We start from the raw sequence: 16,118 nt of genomic DNA, 5'->3' as shown, positions 1-16,118 counted from the left end.
AAACGTTTTTTTAAAACAATTTTTATTAAAACAATTTTTAACAGCATTTCTGTTACACTTATTCTTTTCTCTGTACTTTTTCTAGTAATTGGAAAACTGAGATGTTCAGCTTTAAAATTTTCTTTCGAAAGTAAAGATCAATTTTTATTTTCTTTGCTTCCCTTTTGTATACAAACGTAAGTTTTTATGATAAGTGCGGCATTTTCAAAAGCGTTTCTGATAGGCCTTATTTTTTAGCTTTGTTTTCTGAATACGTTTTGCCAGAAAATATTATACTTAGCAATGGAATTTTGGTTTCAATGTTGCTATGCTGCAAAAAAATTTCGATATTTGGCCTCGAATATACAGTATTCGGCCGATTTTTTTTTCGCCGAATATTCGGTATTCGACCAAATCACAATTCATTACGACATTCGAACAAATCAAATTCGTTGTCGAAGGAACGAAGGAAAAATAATTAGGATTTACGATAAAACTGTACCGAAATATAGTAACGTCCGATTAGAAAGTCGCGTGTCGTAATAACATCGTAATTAAATAACGGGATAGTCAAAATCACGTGGAAAAGTATAAAATAATTTTTAAAAAAATCACTTAAATTTAGGCAGAACTTTGCACGAATAAAGCATGTCAAATGCGCGATTGAAAATTCGCATGTCGTAATAAAATCATCGGAATTTTTTATACTATGTGGGAATGCATAGCAATAACTGCCAAAAAAAAGAAAGATAAGAAGTCACTTAGATTTACGATGAAATTGACACAAATAAAGTGAGCCGAAAGTGTTTATTTAAATGGACGATCTGAAACTCGCGTGTCGTAATAATATAGTAATCAAAATTCGGGATTTTTGAAATTACGTTGAAAAGCGTTAATACTGCTTAAATAATCATCTAGATTTACAATAAAATCGGTTTAAAGCAAGCGTGTTAAATATTTACTATAGAATCTGTAAAAATTGAGTGCATCAAAACTTGATGACTCAAAAGTGCGATTAAAAATGTTCGAAATTTTTTGATTATTTTTGAAAGTTTTGCTTGTTTTTTATTGTGTCTAGAAGCTCTCGCGGGAAGCTTAGCGCAAAAGGATTTTCAACCCCCCCCCCGTATTCTTTTTAAAGAAGAAATTATATTTAAAAATGATCGCAAGTCAGAATTTGTGAACTCCATATCAATTCTATTAGTAACTTATTAGTAATTTCTACAACGATTACCCTTTATATATTTTTTACTATAATTCTTCTTAAACTTTAAGCAAAATAGTATACAACATTAACATAACTAATATTTCAGGGAAGGGCAAAAATTCAGGTACAATTGAATTGAAGATGGTACTAACTGAAAAATCAAAACATGTTTGAATGCCGTAGGAAAGAATGAGCAGTTTGAATGTGATTTAGAAACACCTCCTAGTTCAATCAGGTACTGGTTTAGATGTTTTTCATCTAACTTTTGATTCGACAGTTTTTATCGTATGTTTTCTTTCTTCTTCAATTAAATAATTATGTGAGTCCACTAATATGCATACATAGTTACTTCATTTTTGGCAAAAAATTTTAAAATCAATATTTAAGGGGGTGACTATGGCGGACTACAACACAACAATCTTTACAACTCTTTCATAAAAAATGCTTTACAGCTTTAGAATTTTAAAGAAGAAATAATTAACTAATTATTTAATTAGTATTGCAGTATAAAAACACACACACACACACACACACACACACATATATATATATATATATATATATATATATATATATATATATATATATATATATATATATATATATATATATATATATATATATATGTGTGTGTGTGTGTATTGTAAAAAAAATTAAAAAATCCGTTCTTCAATAATTGAATAATTTTATTCCAATAACTTCAACTCAAAACTCTAAAGTTAATGGATTAGTTTTGAGAAACACACAGAATAATTTTTTCAAACAATATTTTGTCCTTCCGAGTAACAATCCACTTCCTACATAAAACATAAAATTTGTTCTTTACAATATTAGTAGAAAATTGCTGAGTTTTTGCAGTAGCCTTCCATATGCTTGATTGTAGCAAATAAATAAAATGGAAAAATAATGCCTATACGTTTTAACTAATATTAAAAAATGTAATAAAGATTCAGAGCATTTGTGTGATTCGTGTAAAATTTTCATCTTATTAACAATAACCAATAGTAGACTATTCATTTTGTTGTAACAAAAATAATAAATTTGCAAAAAAATTTAAAGCAAATCATGTTATTTGCTCTTAGATAGTTCACATATGATTATTTATGCATTAGGATAAATTTAGGATTATGATTTACAGTATATTTGCACTAGTATATCCATATCTCACTAATGAAGCCAATTCTAAGCTCACAACGTTTTTATTCTTCAAAAATATTCAATATATCCTCCTATAAAGTTTTACACACTTATCCAATGTCACTATTTATTTTTCAGATAATCGATGCTAATTTTAAAAATAATTCTAAATAATTTTGTAATATTTAGTTTCTGCTAAACAAACATTTCATTTATTTAAAATAAACAGATAAATTTAATTCAATTGAAATTATCTGAAAAGTTTATTCATTTCTAGATCTTGTAATAATTTATTAAAGATGCCTCTGCTTAATAAATTATTAAGTTGTATTACTAATGATTTATTAAACATTAAGGAGACCAAACTTTCATCCGTTTCGGTTTTACTATAAGAACCACAGATGGCTCAGACAATAGAGCGGCCGCTTTCCAACGAGGTGCCCTGTGTTCGAATACCAGCGATGGCTGGTCGATGATTCCGCATCCGTCTTGCACCGACCGCAGTGTTACCTCAAAATATCATCATGGGTTAGTGTCGCCTTGCCATTAGGCTAACCGTGGGAGGTTTTCGTGATTTTTATCATTGGAAGGATATTTTTTCGTGATCCATGCAACGCAAACGCGGGTTCGTTACATCCAAAACAGTGCTCCACGAAGGCAAATTTCTCCCAATACTTCATCCAGGAGTTCCCTTGTCTTCTGGATTGGGTTAAAAAAATACAAGAATACGGAGTTGATCATTTAGTCGTAAGCTTTCCCCCCCCCCCTCAAAAAAAAATTATTTCGGTGTTCAACGTCGGTTATAAGAAAAAAATACTCCCGATTCCAAGAGTCAAGAATCCACATATGTAAAAAAGGTTTATTCAGAAAAAGAACGCTCTTGTGTTTGATTTCGTAACTTAATTAATAGTTAGCACTAATTAATTAGCATATTTGAAGTCACCTATTAAGATTAGAACTCTTAATGGGCGTCTTCATCTGATGTAACCATTAAGATTTACACTTTGTTTGTGAAAATCAGATCATTAGAACGAAAGTTATTAATGGTGATATCTTATCGCGTTGTACTGTTTAAATTGTTCATATGTAATGGTGGACACAATTCTATTTAATGTAGTGTATTAATACATAATTTCTGCTACTACTAAGAAAGAAAAATATTTTCTGAAAATACAGAAATTCTCTAGTAACAGGAGTATATGTTTATAATGTACGAAAAAAATGTGATGGCCCTCCTGTTTCAATGCTTAGTACCCGTTCTGTTGTAAAAAAAAATTATATTTTTTGATCAGTGGTCGGAAACAGAAGGCTACAAGTAGCGAAACTACTGTATACTACTGAAACTACTGTAGTTTGCAGCGATTCATGGCAACTATTTTTAACGTTAGTTAAAAGTAGAAATTAAGTTCAAACGCAAAAATGTTTTCGTATTTGATTGGTGCAAATTCTTCGCAGATCCGTCAACACACGCAATGATATTGCCTTTGTGGCCGAGAGTTAATAAGATCTACATCTGATGCTCGGTGCGAATTGATCCTGAGGAATCGAATTTTAAATATCTGACTTTTTTTTAAATTCTATTTCAGACGAACTATAAAGTACGCCTTTGTGTCTCATTTTGTTACTTAAAGTAACCTCTGCATTAATTAATCAGCATATTTGTGGTCACCCTCTCAAACCATTAAGATTGAGAACGTAAAGATCCGATCATTAGATCTAAAGTTATTCAGGGTGGTCTGTTTTTGTTTTTTGCCGTATGCTTTATTTCCTGGAGGATATAAAAAAGTATTGAGCATGTAAATCACAAATACTTGATAATTTCCAAGCATTTCTTAAATCTATATCGAAAAAAGCATCACGTTTTGAGATGCCACAATTAGCATTACATATTTCCTAACTTAGAAAATATCTTTAATTACTTAAACTTATATTTTCTAACAACTATTAATCGAATTATATTTAAATTAAATCAATGAGTTAATCTTATAAAGGCGAACATATTGATTTAATTTAAATATAAAATTTTACATCCAGTTTCTATCAAATTCCTTCAGCACATCTCAAAATTAAATTATTCCTTTCTGGTAGATCAGCTTGTAAATCCAGCAGACGAAGCTAAAACTGCATGATAAAAAAAGTAAAACTTTACATCGAAAACATTAAATTTAAAAATATTAAGCGTTGAATATTTATTTAAAACTTCGGTTATTTAATTTGAAAATATCAAGAAATTATATCCTTTGTAATAAAATTCAATGGGTAGATATCCCTATCAATACCAAGAGCCAAAAAATAATAGGTATTTCAAAAACACAAGAATCAAAAAATGTAACAGAGGGAAGGTGCTAAAAGAGTTTAATTTATAACCTCTCTCAAGTAAAAATTTTATTTCTTCTCTTTAAAAATATATATATATATATATATATATATATATATATATATATATATATATTGTTTTTTTTTAAAGAGAAGGAATAAAATTTTTACTTGAGAGAGGTTGCATATAGGTATGTTCGAGAGGTTGTATGTTCGCACTTTTTTTTTCAAACTTCCTGAATAAAAATTTTTAACTCCTTTTCAGCACTGTTTTCATTCAACGAAAACACACATTGATTAGACCATATTGTCGCTTATATTTTAATAAGTTGCTGTCATTTACAAATTAATATAAATAATGATGTATCACAAACATGCAAATTAGTCTATATTCTAGAAATGAAAATAAAGATCTTTAACTCATTATTTTACAATATTTTAAGCAATAAGTTTTAATAAAGTAACAATAGTGTTTATCTTATAAATAAAATTTCAAACAACCATCCTAAAATGTAAAGGTTTTAACATAAAAGAAGCAGATTAATTAATAATTATTTTATCATGCCAAACTTGTTTACTGAAAATTATTTTTCTTCTCCGTCATTGCTCCAAACAAATTTTATCAAATACGAATAACCAAGTAAACGAGCATATTCTGAACTAATTACAATACTACCTGTTTATAGTTAGACAATGCGTTTTGACAGAAAATTCAACTAGTGCACGAAAACTGTTCATTGTCAATAATGAACACAATCATAATATTTATTAACTTTATTAGATATTAAATACATGATCATTAAATTAATTCTTAAATGTTGCGATTAAGTGGTCAAGATTATTAAGTATACTGAATGTTTCTACAACACCATCCTCTCTAACACATCATGATTTGAAGTGCTTTATATTACTTTTCTAGCTGATTTTTAACTAAAGAAAAAAACACTACCTACGATATTACTTTAATATTTTTTGTAACTATCATTAAAATTTAAAAAGTTTACTAAATTGTCAATACCTTTGAAAATAAAGTGATTCATTCTAGCTGTCGAAAACGAATAATATGGCGACTTAAATAATCGTGAACTTAAAAGTTGAAAAAGTTTTTCCAGTTTTATAAGACTAATATTTTCTTGCATTTTCTGGCATAAAATTGAATTGGCTTAAAATGACATTTTGAGTAATATTTAATTTATTGTTTGCTTTAATAAAATAATTTTACTTATTAATAATATGGGATGTCCTTTCACAAAAAGTGGTGCTGGACCAAAATTAATGAAATAGATGAGAATTTTAAAAGCTCAAATGTTAGATTTAATATTTCTAATCTTATATAATACTAGCTCTAATATTAGAATATGGGATTCAGGAGTCTAGCACGGCAGTATTATATTGCACCTTTCTAATGTTAGACAATATCCTTTTGCTACCTGGGTAGTGAAATTTAAATTTGTTTTGGTAATGTTTGCAAACAAAACTTATCTAGGCTAGCGATTTGCTAAAATGAACTTACGTTTTATGATAAAATTCAAACTTGTTTATACTTAACTAAGATTAAGGCCATATTTTTCGGTAAATGGATTTGAGAAAAAAAATTTCGATTTGGCCTACAATTTCCTTTTATGAGATAACATATAAAAATGAATGTCAAACTTGCAGTTTCTAGGTCATAAACTAACTAAAACTTGATTCAGTCATGACTTTTTTTGGAGGGTGGACTACAAAAAAATTCTCTCGATTTCGGCGTTCTTATTTGGAGCAAAAACGAATTTTTCTAAATCAAAAGTAAGCTAAAGCTTTATTTGGCCCAACTCTTCGTTGATGGATGATTTAACAAAAATTTTTATTGGGCAACTGATTTCATAGAATGGCCTAGAAATCGATAATTTTATACCAAAAATTTTGATTGGCTAACATTGTACTAACGTTTATAATGCTTGAACTTTTAAAAGAAATATCAAACTTATGGCATTTAGATCAGAAATTAGTTTTTTTTTGTTTTATTATATAATTCATAAATTGTTTTAGCCTTAATTTCTTTATGTGTTTGACTAGCAAAAATGCTTACTCGACTAACGTTTGGTAGAGCAATATAAATTTTTGCCTTCTTGTTCGAAAGTTAGCATCCAGGCACTTTACAACTCAATAAGATTTTTAAAAGAAATGTGATTTCATGAAAATTTTGCACAGAAAATGTTCTATTATGGGTTATGTGTGTGAAGAAAATTTCATTGGTTTCAAGATCAAAGAGTGTGTAAAACTTGAATTAGTTCTAATTTTGTTCAGTTTGATGGGTTAACATTATTTATTAGGACTAACGTGTGCTGAAAAATTTATTCGGTAGACTAAAGTTTGAATTCAAATTTCAAACTCTCTAACTTAAAAGTTAGATTTGACCTTTTTTGGTGGTTAGGCTAACAAAAATATTTTTTTAGGTAAACGATTTTCTACTTACTAACCTTCGAAGAGAAATTTTAATACCTCTTATTTTATGCCATAAATTAACTAAAACTTGTTTTTCTGAGTGGGCCAATTTTGTTAATCAGAGGTATGGGAGTGTAAGTGCTTCATATAATCATATTTTTTTTAACAATTAAATAATACTTATATCCATTGAGTAAATTAGAAGTGATTCTTTAAATGTGTCTTTAGAAATGTAATTTTATTTGGAATCCTATTCTTTCTTTGCATTCTATGGGACATGCTGTATTGGTCTTTGTGAAGAGACATGGCATTGACGTCATCGATATTTTGTGATACACAACTAGTTCTGGTTCATTATGATTCAGCAATTGTAGGGTTTTTAAAAGAGCAGGGTAGTTCTAAATGAATCTAGTCATTACAAACGGCTGTAACTATTTGACGAAAAAGAATTTATCGATAAAATTTTAACAGAATGTAAAAGGAACTTCAAAATTTTGCATTCATGCCACAGATTTTGGTTTGCCTTGGTTACACGGACAACATATAAGATGTAATCCATTCCACGCCACACATTTTGAAGCATTTGTACAGTTGACGAAGCAAGCACATTAGAAATGCGTTTTTTGAGTTCAATTGTTTTGGACATAAGAAGCACATGCACCCTGTGTCCCGCAGTTGACTAATCGTTAAGACACGGTTCCCAGCAGATCACCGAAGTCAAGCATCTCTGGCTACGGTCAGTGTGCGGGTGGGTGACCACTTGGAGCAGTCAGCGTAGGGACCGAGGGTGTGCGGTATTGGTCCTCGTTAAACTGTTTTACCGTAAAGTGCTCGACTTCGCGTGCAGGTCGTTGGGCAACCGAAGTGGGATAGATAGAAATAATGGTTTGTCAAGTGCGGAGATCTTGGTGGCATTAACTCTTTTTATTGGCCGGTGAATTAATGCAATTCTTGTTGAGTGCTTTTCTTAAACAATTTAACGTTTGTAGACAAATTTCTAATTTGTAGTTTTCAATATGTCCAATCGAAAGTTTGTATGAACTGCTATAACTTGAGACAAAATAAAAATTTGGAATAGCCCTCGTCTATAACTATTCAAATGCCGGGACCAAAACAAATGTGTAAAATCTAAAAGATAAAAATTATTTCAGACTATAAATTTTATCAAACCAACTTAGAATTAAGATTTCTTACAGAACACTATCATTAGGAAGAAACATTACACTTTCTAGGAAAAGTATACAAATAAACCCATCTGTATACAAGTAACGCGATAAATAATGTGATTTTCAGTATCATCCCGTTTTTGGCCCTTTGAATTAATAGATTCAAATATTCACTTCACATTTTCTCTTTAGTTTATGTTCACTTTTCCTGTAATCAGAGAAAACTAATTTATTATATTTCAACTTTTAAGGATCCCACAGAGAAGTGAAGGCCTGACTCATATGCCAGATTAAAACATTGCCTGACTCCCTTTCTTGAAGTTGAATACGAGGAATTGTAGCTTTTGAAAGATAAAAACTGTAAGTACGAGTAGAAAGTTCCATCCTTATTTTTCTTTCTTAACTGTTTTATACATTGCAATTTTTTAATTTTAAGCACCAGTCATGCAACAGTTTATTTTTAATAACTTATTGGAGATTCTAACTCTCTTAAGATCTCCCAAAAGACGCCCTGCTTAAAAGCATCATCCTTAGTGCAAAAGGATTTTCACCTCCCCCCCCGTCTACTTTTTGAAGCAGAAATTATTTTTAAAAATGATCACAATCAGAATTTTTGAGCTCCATATAAATTCTATTAGTAATTTTTACAATTTTAAATGAATAGCTTTTCCAGTAAAAGATTTGGTTTCTATATTTTATTACTTTAATTTTATTTATTTGAAAGTGAAAGATTTTAACTTATTACTTATGAATTTATTGTTTAACCAAACAAGGTTTGTTGATTATAATACACTATAACGAAATAATTTCCATTTGCCTATTTGCAGGTTAATTTCACTCAAAACTAAATTAAAACAAGTTCAACAAAAAAAATTATTCCATAACCTCTCTATTAGTGTAAAAAGAGGGATATTTTTGTATATATAATTAAATGTCTTAGCTTTTCAGTGTCTTTTAATATAAACATTTTAGGAGGCCTTGTCACTCTATAAATAAACTGCTGTTTGTAGAAAATGCAACACCATGAAGGAATCATCAGAATCAAATGAAATTCGCAGCAAATGTCAATTATAGGATATTATGCAAATTAATAAAGTTTCAGAGCCATCGCGCGTGCGTGGCGCGCGCAGCGCCCTCTGAATTGATGCTGAAAGCGTATAAATAAAGTGCTGTAGCGGGACGTTGAAAATAGTCTATGATTATTTGTTAGTGGCAAACGTTTAGTGAGACCTGAGTATGCCTCCACGACGGAAGAATAAGAAATTCAAGCAACTTACGGAGTTTGAACGAGGGAGGATAATCGGCCTTCGAGAAGGAGGATTTTCCTATCGCGCAATAGCAGCTCGTATGCAGCGGAACAGTTCCACAGTGATGCGAGTTTGGAAGCAGTGGACCGACGAGCACCGAACAACTCGAAAAACAGGCACTGGACGACAGAAGGTGACGTCAGAGCGCGATGATCGACACCTGCTCCGCATGGCGGTGAATGATCGCACAGCTTCCTCCAGGCAGCTGGCAGCACATTGGTCTACTGCTACAGGTGTACAATTGTCGGCTTCGTCAACTCGTCGTCGTCTGCTGCGCCGTGGATTGCGTGCAAGGGTGCCATTATACAGGATTCCCCTCACGGCGGATCATCGACGGCTGCGTCGGCAGTGGGCTCTTGAGCACAGAGACTGGCGAGCTGATTGGCACCAAGTTGTCTTTTCAGATGAATCACGCTTCAATTTGTGGACCCATGATGGCCGTGTTCGTGTTAGACGTTATGCCGGTCAACGCTGCCTTCCTGAGTGTATTATTGAACGACATAGTGGTCGAACACCCGGAGTTATGGTCTGGGGTGCGATTTCGTATCATGGACGATCCAATTTGATACGAATTGAGGGTAATCTCAATAGCAACAGATACGTCCGTGAAGTGCTACAGCCCGAAGTCGTTCCTTTCCTTCAAGGCATCCCTGGAGCTATCTTTCAGCAGGATAATGCACGCCCACATGTTGCGCGGACTGTTAGAGACTTCTGTTCAGCACAACGCATGCGACTTCTTCCTTGGCCTGCTTATTCGCCGGATATGTCGCCTATTGAGCACGTGTGGGATATGGTTGGTCGGCGTCTCACTCGTGATCCGCGTCCTGCAGTTTCCAAAGACGAACTTTGGTTGCGCATACAAGCGATATGGAAATCTCTTCCTCAAGCAGATATTCAACATCTGTTTGACTCCATGCCACGTCGTATAGCAGCACTTATTGCAGCGCGTGGTGGCTGCACCAAATACTGATTTCGGACGCTTAATTTGTTTCTTTTGTTTTGAAAATTTCATCATTTATTTGTATCAGTACAAGTCGTTTCTGCATTAAATTTCATTTGATTCTGATGATTCTTTCATGGTGTTGCATTTTCTACAAACAGCAGTTTAGATATTAAGCAATGAAGTGAAATTAATTAACAGTTTCAGTATACAGCAATTAAACAGGAAATATTTTAAAAGCCTTGAAATCACGAAACACGAGGTATTTGACAAGTGTGTTCAAAATCATAGATGACGCTTTTCTGTCCTCTGACAGAATTTCCGATTACAACAGAGACTGAATATGATCTTAAAAACCAGAAATCTGAAATAAATTGTTAAAAAAAATCATATACTGTGTGTTTGTGTTCACCACCTTTAGTTTAGGCCTTTTTAGAAGCTTTGTCAGAAGTAGAAACAAAATAACTTAAGGAATTGGGAGATGCAAATTACTCTTAATTGGGAGATAATTTAATATTTGGAGAATAAAGAAATGCATCATCAAACTGTTTCAAATTTCTTGCGAAGACAGAAAAATAAAAACAACAAAACTAGTTTGATTGTCCGATAAAAGTTGGAAATATTCACAAGAATCACGTTTCAACTCCTTTCCATTTTCTTTGGCAATCAAACTGGTTTAGATGTTTTTAACCTCAGTTTCCTTTTTAAAGTGATTCCCTGGACTTGGATAGCGCATTTTAATTCTTTCTTCACTAAACTATTTATTGGCGAGCACTAATTCGTTATTTGTTTTTACTACAATGTTGACAAAGATTTCAAAATATATATTAAGAGTGGTAATTACAGAACATCTTTCAAAATTAATTAACAAGCAATTTCGCATGCAGATTATTACGCATACGATTACCCTTTACATATTTTTACAATAATTCTTCTTGAACTGTAAGCAAAATAGTATACAACATTAACATAACTAATATTTCAGAGAAGAGAAAAAATGTATCAAAATTGAAGATGGTACTGAAAAATCAAAACATGTTTGAATGCCGTAGGAAAGTTTCATAAGTAATCTAAAGTAGAATTTCTCTTCGTGATAAATTTTGAATTGAATTTTATGCAGAGCGACCTCGCAAAAAATTTGCAGAAGGTACTGTCAACTGTTAAAACATTAAATGAACAATATGATCATCACTTAATTAGTTCTAAGAGTTCGTGTTGAGTCTAAGAGGGCGGAATATGGCTGCTGATAAACACACAAGCTGTATTCACGTGGGTGGTATTAAGAAATCCACATGTATACTGTTTGTGAGGATTGTCTTTTTAACAAAAGTTCTTTTATTTCATAGAAGAAGTTATATTTCAGAATTAAAAAAAATCACTTTTATAGTTAAAAGAAATTTTTTTTTTAAAAATTATTTTAAAAAAAACTGTAAACATTATAAAGAATACATATGACCTTTTCATGATCAATTATTACGTTCGATTTTATGCTTATGTTGCCTCTCCCCTCCCTCATAAAACACAAATGTGTTTAAATTACAAAATAATAATAATGCATTGACCTATGACCATCTAAATATTTTTTCATTATCTAAATATTTTTTTATTATTTATAATTTTATTTAGATTTAATGAAAAATATATTTATTAACTTTTTAAAAACGATATTTTGTTTAATTTAAAGCCATTAAGATCGAGTCCTAGAACGTAAAAATTATTCGATCTAAAGTTATTCAGGGTGGTCCGTTTTTTTTTGCGCATTCTACCTAAATATAATTATAGGTTTTAAAAATTGAAAAAAAAATTAAAAGTTCTAAGTGTTGGTACTTCTTTTCACGGACATCTGTAGACGTCGATCCATTGACGGGGCACCTTTTGGGAATCCTCCATTAACCCATCGAAAAAAATCGTGAGCTATCTAAAAATTTTCCTCGGTTACAGCGAATTTCTGATTTAATAAACAAGAGACAGCTGGAAATTTACATAAAAAGAAAATCCTCCCAATCCTGTAAGTCAGCTTGTCTATATCTGTTTAATGGTAAATCACATGCATGCATTGTGAGGGAAAGATAAACCAATTCTTTTGCATAATAATTTTTAATTCATTTTTATTGTTCAATATACATCTTTATGAAATAATCAAGCAAGTGTTATAAGAATGCATTAAAAACTTAAGCCACCTCTTCTATGTTACTCACTTGTTTCTCTTTCTTTTGCACCATGCATAGTTTTTTTTATTAAAAGTGTTTTGAATATAATTTTTTTTAATTTAATTTTGTGATTTGAAAGGCTTATTTAAACATTGCTTACTGTTTTCTTTGTAATGTTTGCAGGAAAAGTTGTGACCCTTAATTTTTTGGAAGGGAAGTTAGTGTGTAAATTGTATAATGTAGAGCGACCTAGTTCTGGTAAGATTTTTTCCCTTGTTTCATTCAAATTTTTGCGTGTTGCAAATTGCAACACACATTTTCTATGAAACTATTGCTTCAATACTCTTTAATGTTGTATAACACAGTTTTTTTATGTCATTTTCTGGAGTGATATAATCTATGAAATTTTATATCTAAATTATTTAATAATCGAATTAATATTTTAAAAACCTGGCATTAAATTACTGAAAAGCGTATACTAATTACTAAAAAAAACATAAATTTTCATGAACACAACCGAAGTTATGAAATATGTTTTAACTGACAGCAATGAATGTAGGAAATTGCTAGCCCTCCTTAGTCCATCAGAAATTTTTATTTGCCCATTTTTATAAAACAAAATGTCCTAAACAAGTTACAGCTAATTTCAGAAAAAATAGTGGAAAGTTTACAAGTTATATATTGCTTTAATAAACAAGTGTCGGCTCTTTTTTTGACAAAAGAAATCACAAATATGAATTTTGCCATTTACAATGCCTGGTTAAGTCCTTCGTAGGAGAAAGTCACCACCATAAGATTAACCCATTTTCAAAAAGTTTTTGGATTGATAGGTTATAACTACATTTTAACATAAAAACAGGCTCAGTTTTATCTCCAATCGGTAACCCATTGTAGAAAAATATTAGTAAATTCTAGTCCGAATTGAATTTTTGTTAGTCCATCCACCAAAACATCATAGCAGGGCAAAATACACTCTAAATACATTGTCCTTAAATCTTCAAATTTGAATTTTTTCTTTAAACGTAACCCTTTGCATTTCCCAGAATTCCTGGAATCAAAATATTCGCATTGTTAAATCACTTGCTCAAATGTAGTTTTTGGCCAAAATTGGTTTGACCTATTGTATGAACTACAAACCGGACTTCATAAAAATAGCCAAAACAAGTTTTAATTAATTTTTGAGCTAGTAACCACAATATCGAATTTGACCTCAAAATGTTATTTTTCAGTAGACGTTTTGCTAAATCAGGTAACCTACCAAAAGAGGCATGCAAAGCGATATCTTAGCTAATATTTGACTAAGAAATAAAAGTTTGAACGTACATTAGCCTTCTTCAAATGTTTACCCATCGTGGGAAATCAATAACAACAAACCAAAAATTAATTTTAAAAAAAAATTGGCTGGCGCATGTTAATATTAACCTAGAAACCACAAGTTTTAATTTGTTTCCAAGCATTTGTCCATTGTAGGAAATAATTGCACTACCCTCAAAAAAATTATCGTTGATAGCGACAAAGGTTCCAAATCAAACAAATTGTAGGAAATCTAATACCCATCGAAATTGTTTTGTTAGCATTACCCGTTAAAAAATAATGCCAAAAACAATTAAACTAATTTTTTGTCAAAAAACCCACAAATTTTAATTTTTACTTTAGTGGGAAAATCTTTGAATGAACTTCATTTTATTCTCAAAAATCAACTGAAATAAAATTTGCAGTGAAAATAAATAACTCAAGTTTGACCATTTGACTTAGATTGAACACCGATTTCCTTTTTACATATTTTTTTTGATACTGTAATAATATTTATATCTTGGAATTTGTACTTGCATTTGGATATAGTCATTGAGTTAAAAATAGGCAATAGTGAGTTTTATAAGTATGTAACACACAAACGAATTAAGGCCGGAAATAGGATCAAGATTAATTAAATTAAGGGGAACGTGATCATATAACAATATGCCAATAGTTGTTTTAATGGAATTCGAAAATAAATTTAAAAAATGTAATTCTTAGAAAAACGATAGTTTTATGATATAAATCTCTTTTAAGGTAAATTTTAACATATGCTTCTGAAAGCTGCACCATATCTTGTACAAAGGAGGTTATGTTGGGTACCTTTGAGAGAAAGGTCTTGAGAAGTATTTTTGGAGGAATTTAAAAAAAAATGATGTGTACCTTAGAAGGACAAATCTAGAGCCTTATCACTCATATAATGAGCCTGATATTACTGACTTTATTAAGCGACGAATAAAATGGGCAGGCCACTATTTCAAAATGGATGAAAATCGTACCAAAAATAGAAACTTCAATGCCAGACCTGTTGGTTCACGAAAAAAAGGCAGGCCGAATTTGAAATGGATAGGTGGCTTAAAAAAAGACCTTTTGGTCTTAAAAACTAAGGACTGGAAATTCGGATGCAGGAAAAAGTTTAGCATGGAAAAAACTTCTTCAGAAGGCCAAGACCCGCCTTGGGCTGTCGAGCCATTTATGATGACGATGAACGTGATCATTAAATAAAAGTGGTACAATGATGTCGTTGGATAACCCAATAGGTCACAAAGTGTGAGGTTTGAATAAATTGGTATCACCAAATTTGAAATAAAGTGAAAACTAAAATTAATCATGATCATAAATAAATAAGACAATGACGTGCTATAGCCAGACACAAGCTTAGTATTTTACAAGGTGAGATGTTTCCAAAGTGAAGTAAAACCTGTACTCAAATCAATAACATTACTCAAAATAACAACCAATCAACAACCAAATTACTCACCGCATACAGAAATAAAAAAAATGAAAAACCATCACAAAAATGAACACAAATAAAATGGTGTATTCCCACATTCTTTTAGTTTAGCACAACATGTATTTAGAACAAATTCACAATTTTACCAGTAAAACGTATCTTTTGACACAATTTTAACAAAAAAAAGCCTTGAATTAGAAATGGGGGACAAGAGAATTTAACATAAAGCGTCGTGCATCAGAATAAGATACAAGAAAAAGACAAATTTAAATGATGATCATTAAGATAAATGCAGAAGGAATGCTTAAATTTGAAAAGGTCTTTAATGTTAAAGAAAATTAAAGTTTTAAAAAGTAGATATTCAATTAACAGAAATGTACGATTCGAGGATTTTATTAAACTTAAAAGCAAAGAAAAAGTATGTAAAAAAAATTTCTCTCGATTCGGACCTAAAGTGTTAAATCTTTAAAAAAAAATTCGTTAATTGGTATTGATCCAAAAAAGCGAGAGACTACTAAATTTAAAGAGCGAAGAGTTTGAAAATCAGACGAATCAAATTGATTAAGCCCCCCTGAAAAAATAAATGAAGAAAAAATAAAGGCGGGTATAGAGGGGCATCTCTCCCCACAGGAAGTATAATAACCGTGATGACCAGCGAAGAGGAGAGAACAGAAAGTTAATATTCTTTATAATAAGAAAAGTGAAGTTTTGCCAAACAGGATAGTTAAAAAAATTATTTGCAT

General features: G+C 31.0%; 1 protein-coding gene across 2 annotated transcripts in view; it reads left to right on the top strand.

The window, feature by feature from the left end:
- Positions 1-16,118, top strand: part of LOC147801124 (histone deacetylase 7-like) — a 61,694-nt gene that overhangs the window by 29,792 nt on the left and 15,784 nt on the right. For both annotated transcript variants that reach the window (XM_087155826.1, XM_087155827.1), the window contains exons 10-12: positions 1,293-1,421; positions 8,481-8,589; positions 12,810-12,884. The gene's annotated coding sequence lies outside the window, so the exon portion shown is untranslated. The remainder of the gene's footprint in view (positions 1-1,292; positions 1,422-8,480; positions 8,590-12,809; positions 12,885-16,118) is intronic.

The sequence above is a fragment of the Parasteatoda tepidariorum genome, chromosome 12 (assembly GCF_982258835.1).
Source record: "Parasteatoda tepidariorum strain Cologne lab strain chromosome 12, Ptep-v5.0, whole genome shotgun sequence".
Lineage (NCBI taxonomy): Eukaryota > Metazoa > Arthropoda > Arachnida > Araneae > Theridiidae > Parasteatoda > Parasteatoda tepidariorum.
This window is presented reverse-complemented; position numbering and strand designations above follow the sequence as displayed.